The 9,639-nt window shown below is 27.6% G+C and overlaps 1 pseudogene; it reads right to left on the reverse strand.

Moving 5' to 3' along the window:
- Window positions 1-2,282: 2,282 nt before the first annotated feature.
- Window positions 2,283-5,078, reverse strand: LOC107473524 (exosome complex component RRP41 homolog; annotated as a pseudogene).
- Between the last annotated feature and the right edge of the window lie 4,561 nt (window positions 5,079-9,639).

A 9,639-nucleotide genomic window follows, 5' to 3' on the forward strand; every position in this document is an offset into this window, starting at 1 on the left:
CTTATACTAGATCATCAATGAGATTTGGCATGATTTGCCCCATTATAAGAAATAAATAAGACAATATTGCTTGTGGCAAAAATCAGATAACTAACATGATTAAATAGTTTTTCATAAGTATTTGAAATTGTGGCAACCTATTTAAAAAACTGTGGCAGCTTTAATTTTATGTGTGTGATGCTATATCTTCTTTTTTTTTCTGTCTAGTCATTATCACATAATTCTCTGGATCAATCTATAGATTTGGATTATTATATCACCTTATTCAAAATAAATACATTATTTTTCATGCTCAAATAATTAGTATAAAATGATTAAATATCTAACAAGTATAATATATGTTCGATCAGCAATAATTATTTAGGTTGACTTTTGAAAAGATAAAATTTTTAATCAATTGCAATTTTCGAATCGAACGAAGGTGGTACTTATAAGAGAATTTCAATGGAAATCAGAAAAAAAAAATTGTGTATACTTTGAAATAGATATTTCACCTAATATTTATAGTATACATGTTATGAATTCGAGAAGAATTTAACCAGATTCTTACCAAATTTAGTGGGATATAATTTTATTTAAGTATTTCGTGATCCAATTATTCTCTAAAAAATACATTAAGACCGATAAGATACCTTCATCCCAGTTAAAGATACTCAATTGTAATAACATCCAAACTCACATTGTATTTATTTGTACAATTATTATTGGCTCATTTGTATTTAATCCCAGAGAGACAGTAAGACGAGAGAAATGTACTTAGAAGTAGGTTTATAATGTAATTTTAATATCTATAGATGGATTAGAATTGTTATTTTTTCTACTGCTTTCACTTTTTAAGAGGATAGGAAATACAAAAATTTTATATTACAAGGTATCATCATAATTAAGTATTTTATCACATTATAATTCATTCAATACATTTTATATATATTTTCTAAATAAAAATATCCACTATTAAGTAGAATCAGAAACCTAAAAATTATGATTACAAAGTAAACCAAAAGTACTATAGATTAGTCGTATTCTTGTCCTTTAAGTTGATGGCTTATATATAATTGTACCATAGACCTAAAGTTGTGGCTTCTGAGCTCTGAAGGATCATGTCCACAATCTAAATTAATAGCTTTCTTTATTTTAATTATTATTACCTTAATTTTTTTAACATTGTCTTAGATGAAACTCATCAACATTGTCTTCATAATTTACATGATAACAAAAATCTCATTTTTGAAAATGTGTATTTTTGAGATTTACTAACGCCACATGTAGTGCTTTCTTAACTGTTTCCTGTAGCATTATTTGTTATGACATGATGATTATATATTTTTTTTATTGGTATGATATTATGATTATACTTGATAGCAACTGCATTGGATGATCTCTCTTAGGCGGCGTTTGGTAATTGAGAAAATAGAATATAAATAATTATATAAAGATAACGAAACAAAATAGTATATATATATATATATATATAATTTTTCTGGCTTTTCATGTTCTAAAAAATAAAGATAAAGAAAACACAAATTTTCTGTCTCTTAACATAAACTATATTTTACAAAGTTATACATACTACCAAAAACAAAAAGCTTAGTCATAAAAAAATTTGTGGCTAAACTTTAAAAAAAGTGTGGCAATTATACTTTCGCAACAAATGAACATATGTAGCTAAAGAGGACGACGCGTTTTTAATTAGCCACGCTTTTTACTCCGAAAGCCACAATTTTAACACTCGTAGAGACATTTTATTAGCCACAACTTTGACACGTTTAGACACACTCTTTTCTGTGATAAAATAAAAAGATGCATAACAAAATAATTGTTTCTACCACGTTTTATCCGTGACAAAATTGACTAAGCCGAACTTTTTTGTCACACTTTTTCTGTGGCTAACGATAAAAGTTAAATTTAAAAAAATATCATAATAAAAATACTCCTTAATATAAAATTACATCATATAATATTAAAAAAATAATCACATTATTCCTATACATATTATTTATAGTATAAAAATATGAAATTAACTAATACTTAATATTAAAAAGCAAATATCCTAGATTAAATGGGTTTAATGTTAAAAAAAATTACCAAATAAAACTATTACAAAATAAATATCAAATTTTACTAAAATAATACAGAAAACTAAAAGTCTGAAAGTACCAAGACAAAATGAATTTATCAAGCTATACATTTCTTGTTACACAGACAACCCACATGCAAAAATATATTTTCAGGTAAATAGCAAAAAAAGACACATAACTTCAGCTACTAAATTATACACTCCGTCAATATTTCAGTTGCTTTGTATGCTCCAATAAAATCTGTTAAGCAAGACATTAAACTAAGAAATTAATAGGCCATAATTTGACTCCTTCGAAAATTATCAGAAAAATTAAGGTATAACGCTTACTTCTCGGATGTAATTTACAACTGCTTTGCAGCCTTCATTTATCAGTTGCATAACATTTTTTAAAATGTCAATTAATAGTTTAGAATCTATCTACAGTCAACAACAAAAGAAATAATGCATATTGGGATAACAAAAAAGAAAAGTCTAAAATTAATTTACATTGTTGACTAAAAAAAATGTAAAAAATAAAATGATGTCATGAAAATTAACCTGAAAAAATATAACTTTATCCCATTTTAGCATAATTTAAACATTAATATCAGGACCTCCAACACTGTCTTCTACATAGTTTAAATCTGTCCATATTCATACAAGTCTCAATAATTACAAAGCCATAAAACTAAATCAAAAGTTGAACAGTTTAGAAGAAAACATAAACTTGAATTTAGCCAATTAAAAAGTCAAGTAAAATAGATGCATACCAAGCAAATGGATACTATTAAGGTATCCAGCACTACATGAAGTTACAAGATCATCCATGGGATCCCAACATCGGCAAGAGCTAAACTTGCAGCATTGATACACGTAAATCTAGTTCCTAGACAAGGAATATTGGGAAAAAGAGTTAGTGAATGGTCAAAAAATAATCTTTTAAATAAAAAAAATAACCACTAGTAAAAAATTAATAACTTACATCACTGGTGAGAGCACCTATTTTTTTTATTTTATCTTTGAAGTAAATGCTCTCTTAGTTTCAGATAAATAATTCAATAAACAAACTGTTAATCCCTTAGATTAGAGAGAGATCCAACAGAGAAAAAATAAGTAAACATAAAAAAGGATGGTGCTGCGGTTTTTAAAGAGATTTGAGGGTTAGGGTTCTTTACTCTTCAGGGAGAATAATCGAACAAAAATAAAAAAAATTGGAAATTACATTGTAATTATTTGGCTGCCCAAATAATCAGCTACATAGATCACATTAGGGTTGCAAAATTTTATTTTTTTTATGAGACGTATTTTAAATAAGCACGATATGTGACTTATTTCGAAAACAGCTAAAATGCTTGCTTGAGAAGGGAAGAAATAGTTGATCTAAAAGACCGTAACACTGATCTAATGGATTAAAATCAAATGACACATACAAAATACACAAAAATATGTTACTTTCAATTATTAGACTTACATGAATTTAATTAATAGTAAGTAATTAAATTAATTATTATTTCAATTAATCATACTTAATAAATTCTACTTTCTAGAATTAATTAGACCTATTCTGTTAAAGATAAATATGTACTCTTATTGTATTCTTTTTATAATTTTAATATTCATTTTCAATTGAATCATTTTATTCCATCACCAAAATCTCTTATATATATATGATTTGATCTCTTTAGTGGCATTACAATGTAATTTTTATACAAGTAATAAACAACACAATTACACTAAAAAAATAACTGTTAAAAGGAAAAATTAACAAAATTAGTGTATAACCAGTACTAAAGAAAAAAACAAAATTAAAAGATATGATAGAGTTTAAGAATCATACCAAGTGAAAAAATTGCACATCATCAACAACATCTAAAATCAAACAATTAACATACCTTATTAATTTTTCAGTGACAGCACTGAGAAGGAGGGAGAAGAAACCAAGGATCGAGTAATTGAAAAAACTTGCATCCTCCCTGATAAATTGAATTTACCTTAGGTTAGGGTTTAAATTTAAGAAAAGTATAAACTGCATAAAAATATTTGAAAAGAGATGGAGAAAAACATCAAATTAAGTGCGGAATTCGGAAGTGAAAATCGTTCGATTTCGCCACGATAATTATTGTATCTGTGGTAACTGAGAGAACTCATTTCAAGTTGGCCACGAACAAACAAAACCGTCAGAAAACTCCGCAAAATTTACCCACAAAGATGCAAGATGTTGGAAGTGATTACCACTATCATAAAAAGTTGCCACTGTTTTTATTCGTGGGTATCTTTCCGTTGATAACTCCCGTATTTCTGATAGTGACAATATAATAAAATAGTATTTTTGTGACAATTATTTTTACTGTTTAGCGATCATTTTAATCGTTGTTAATTTTTTTTGCGATGGTTAAAATAATGTCATTGATTTGAGCGTCGTTAGTAGACTTAATGACAGTTTTCAACAAACAATTAATAAGGTCGTGGCTAAATTTTTGGTAACAATTTTAGAAGTATAAAACTATTGCTAATTTATAACACATATAAGAAATTTGTTTTTGCTATATTTAGCGACGGTTTAAAGTTGTCACTAAATTACTAATTTTTATATGTTTTTTTTTTGTTAAATTTAGTTGCGGTTTTACAATCTCTTCGGCATCAAATTTATCATTTTTGAATACTTGTGGCAGTTTAAATCAGTCATAATCTTTTTAACATCAAATTTTTTCTTAACCCAAAATTACTACTATATGTTATTTTTCCTTTTAATTTTACGCATGAGTTTACTTTTTGTTTTATGCTGAAATTCTATTTTTATTGAGAAGAATAAAACAATAAAAATAAAATTCTAAATCTTTTATCATAAAAAGTTTGATATATATTATATTATTTACCAACTCTCTTAAAAATTTAGTATGTTAATTAGATAGAGATTACTGTTACCCTTATTTCTTTTCCATGATGAATCCAAAACAATGGCACCACATAATTTAGGAATACAGGTGAAGAGTAAAATATTATAAGGATTAGGAAGCATGTATAAACAAAAATGTCCATCAATATATAAAGCTATTTGTAAGAATGATCAAAACTACTGCTCATGAATCTCTAATATATATTGTTGTAAGCTTCGCTATCTCCTTCAAGCACCTAAGGAGATTGTGGATATATATGTATATGTAGTCCAATATTAGATAATAAGAAATTTTACCTTGATGTTATTTAAAGAGTAATGTATATGGAGAAAGTTCAATAGGGTTTTTGTCCTTATTTTCTCCAATTCTTCAAAACAAAATTAAGATTGTTGTATTATTAAAAACAACTCAATTAGAAAACTAATTAAGTATTTTTTTCGTCAACTTTATCTCTCATATCGCACATCCACCACTGCACCAACTATCACTGCAGATAGTGCTATCCGTTGACCACTCACCGTCGACAATTTATATCTTTAACACTAAATTTTAAAATTATAATAAAAAATACTAATATTAATTAATTAAGAGTTTTTCAATATGAGTATAAATCTTCCTTCTTTTTTTTTGACAACACAGTATAAATCTTCTAAAGTGAAAATTATACCTGCATTGATCTATCGCATTAATTCTTCATTTTTTATTTTGGACCTGAATTCTTCATTATTTTTTTGGTTATTTTTTTTAGGTACATGACTTGTTTTGGGTTTTTTTTGGGCCTGGATCAATGCTTTACTGCTAAGCATGTCATCGTTGAACCTAATTCAGTTAGAGCGACCCAATTTTCTCATTATATTTATTTTTATTTGCATTTCTTTTCCCAAGTCTGTCCCATGTGACAACTCTTATTGTTTATTTTAGTCAACTAGATACAACTTTTATTTATTTCTTGGATCAAGTTAACTATTTTAAGTCTAGGTTGAGAATTGTTGAGTTGCTGGGGACATATAACGGGCTTAAGCCCACAAAAAGGGCACTAACTTTAAGAAAACGCCACCTAGGCTCGTATATAAGTATCAAGAAATTATTTTTAGAATATATATCCATTTTGGTCTTCAAAGAATTTTAGACTGGACACTTTAGTCTCCAACTAAAATTAATTACTCGATTGGTCCCTAACAATTAATTCTGTCAGTCACTTAAGTCCTTTACTCCGTTAATTCTAACGGAGGACAAAATAGTTCCTGACAATTCTAACAGGGGACAAAATGGTCCCTGATTTTCTCTGTTCGTAAACGACACTGTTCTCTCCCAATTTCCATCATATCTTGTATAACACTAATAGTCTAACACTATAACTTCAAACTACACAATGCATACTCTATAAATTTAATGTTCACAAGAAAAAAATTCTCAACTTGTTCTCAACCAATTCATACTCACGAAACTAATGCCTATGTCTCTCAACTAGTTGTCGTCTTCGATGGATCCCATGAATCTAGACAGTAAGCCTGATTTGTTAAGACTCGTTGTCGTCGTTGCTATCTCCCTCCTCCTCTGCCTTAACATCTCCATGACCACATTGTCCACTACTTCAATCGCTTTCTTCACCTTCTTCTCCGAACCAATGTTCAGTAATCGCTTCAGTTTCTATATGAGCGGCAACGGCGATATTGCTCGTTGTAATAGCTTAGATGCGGGGTCGAAACTGTCTGCCAATTTGGACTCCGAAAAAGAAGAAATGAAGCATTCGGTATCAATTTCAAATGAGAATTTGCATATGATGTCGAAGGAGAATCTTCTCTTGATGTTCTAATGTCCAATAATCTATATTGCTTGCCGGAGAGTGGAGAAAGGCGTATCCTTGGAGTAGTTGCGGAACTTAGTCTTGAGGATGTCGTGGACGTTGTCGGGGTTGGAGGTGATATTATCAAAGACGTGGAAGTAGATGCTTTTGGTGGGTGAAATGCAGAGGAGGTAGATGTACTAGTCACAAAGATTTAGAAAGTGTGTGGTCCATGACACATTGAGGTAGGTGCGACACGTGTGATAATTACACCATGGCTTAATCTTGGAGCTAAAGAGGAGGAAGGAAAAGATGGAAAAGAAGACTGTGAATGTGAAGAAGGAGAGTATAAATGTTAGGATTATGCGAGATATGATAAAAATTGGGAAAGAATAGTGTCGTTTTTTGAATAAAGGGGTCAGAGATTATTTTGTCCCTTGTTAGAGTTGTCAGGGATCATTTTGTCCTATGTTAGAGTTTTCAGGGACCATTTTGTCTTCCGTTAGAGTTGACGGAGCTAAGGACCTAAGTGACTGACGGAATTAATTGTTAGGGACCAATCGAGTAATTAATTTTAGTTAGGGACTAAAATGTCTGATTTGAAATTCTTTGAGGACCAAAATGGGTATATATTCTTATTTTTAATACAGAGATAAAAATTGTGTTTTGATTAAATATTGATATTTAAAGTGCATTATAATATTATAGATGTATAAAAAACACCGATATAACACACAGGAAGCATGTGCTGCAGTTTGACACGTATCCAACATGCATCCTGCATGTTAGCCAGAATATTGACACGTATTTATACATTCTGTGTATTAGTAAAATGTTGACACGTGTCTAATATGTATCTTGTTATTAATTCTCTATCTACAAAATTTATCTATCTGTAATTATACTAAATAATTTCATTTTTACCAAAAGTATTAATATTTTTTTATATAAAAAAATTAGTCTCAAGTATCAATATTTAATAATTAAAAAGAAGTGACCGTTTGTTGAGTGATTAACTCATTTGCACGATTAAATAAAATTCAAATCTATAATAGATTATTCCTTAATTTATTAAAATAAAAAATATTTAAAAAAAAGAGGTGGCAGAGGCATTTTAGTAATGGTCAATGTATTCGCATCTTAATAGCCACATCTCAGGTTTGAGTCTCAATTGTTAACTGGGTTGAAATAAAACTTTTAAGGTGTGAGTGTGTATGACCGAAAAAATAAAATAAAAAATAAAGTTTTATTACAAAAAAAAGGGATTAAAGTTTGGCAAAAAATAAATAAATAACATTGAAGTAGAAAAAGTGAACAGTAAAAATGTTCTTTTGGTACATATAATTTAGTTCCTAACAAAATTAAATTAATAAATAAGGTTTTGATATTTTAAAATATAAACAAAGTAATATTTTATTTTTTAAAATTTTTAATAATTTTTTAATATCAATTTATTTTTTAAAAAAATAGGAACAAATTTGTTATTCTTTTAAATAATATCAAAAACTTATTTACCTTTTTATTTGATTAAAATAATAATTTGATACTTTAAGAAATTAGAGTCTAATTTATTAGTTTTATTTTTTTTGAAAATTTAACTACTAATACAAAATTTGTCAAAGGTAAATTATATAGTAAAAATGTAAGTTTATAGATTTTTTTTATGAGATAAAAGAAAAATTAAAAAAATTAAGATCTATATTTTGATCAATAATAAAATAATAAAAAATAATTATAAAAAAATTTATACTCTTTTTATATAACTTTAATCTATATAATAGAGTGCTCTTTTGTCAAAATAATATTTCAGAAGCTATTCTTAAAAAAATCTTAATCCAAAAGAAAAAGTGATCTTGTTTCCGGGCAGGGGTGGGAGAATCACGTGAAGATTCTTCCCATAAATCCATAGTCGCATTAAATATCTAAACAACTATTAGAATAGTAATTTCATTTCCCTTTTTTCCACATTGTCATTAATAGCAAATAGTAATTCATGCAGGTTTTGTGGAATATTGTTCTATTTTTTAATGTCCTCTTTCTTCTACATTGATGTCTTAATCAAGTTCGATATAAATCAAAATTCGAAATCTGCCTATTATTTGTGAAAGGACAATCTTTCACTCATTTTAATTTAGAAAAATATATATAAAATTTTTGTTCATTTTTATTCTTTTGTTATCTGAATAACTTTTCTAACAATAATAATGATCAGGTGCTATTTTGTTTATTATGATAGTCCTGCATATTGTGTGATTAGACTTTTTTTATGACATAATGAAAATTAAGTATTAGATTATTAAATTTGTTAAATTAAAATAAAAAAATTACAAATTATAACGTCTTTTTATTCTCTTCCTTCTTAAAAGTTATTTCGAATAGAATTTTAGCAGAAAATAAACAATGAAAATGAATTGTTAAAGTTTTTACATTTGAGTTTGTTGCATTTCGTAGTCTTCATTCTATTATAAAGACAAACGTAAAAGGCGAGAAGAGTTTCTTCCATACGTAGGGTAGTAGGCAAACGAAGAGAATTGAGTAGCAAACGCGATCAGAGATAATACTTCTTCCCTTATTAATTATTGACTTTGACTTATGTTTTACTGAAAAAGTTATTCATTAGTGATTGATGTTAATTTAGGTTATGTTTGTTCTATAGTTTGATTGAGAATTTTTACATAAACAGATAGCAAATCATATAACATTTATGTATCATCATAAAAGACGATTTGAGAGAAATATGAATGGAGTTTTGAAATATATTAAAAGAGAGGTTGTTGCTATTTCAAAAGTGAATGTCGAACTCTTAATACATTTTTTGTGGTGGGTTATTTAAGGATTTGGGATATGTTTCTTTCAATAATTTTTACTAGGTTGAAAATAAAATAGCACCAAACTCA

The sequence above is a fragment of the Arachis duranensis genome, chromosome 2 (genome assembly GCF_000817695.3).
Source record: "Arachis duranensis cultivar V14167 chromosome 2, aradu.V14167.gnm2.J7QH, whole genome shotgun sequence".
Lineage (NCBI taxonomy): Eukaryota > Viridiplantae > Streptophyta > Magnoliopsida > Fabales > Fabaceae > Arachis > Arachis duranensis.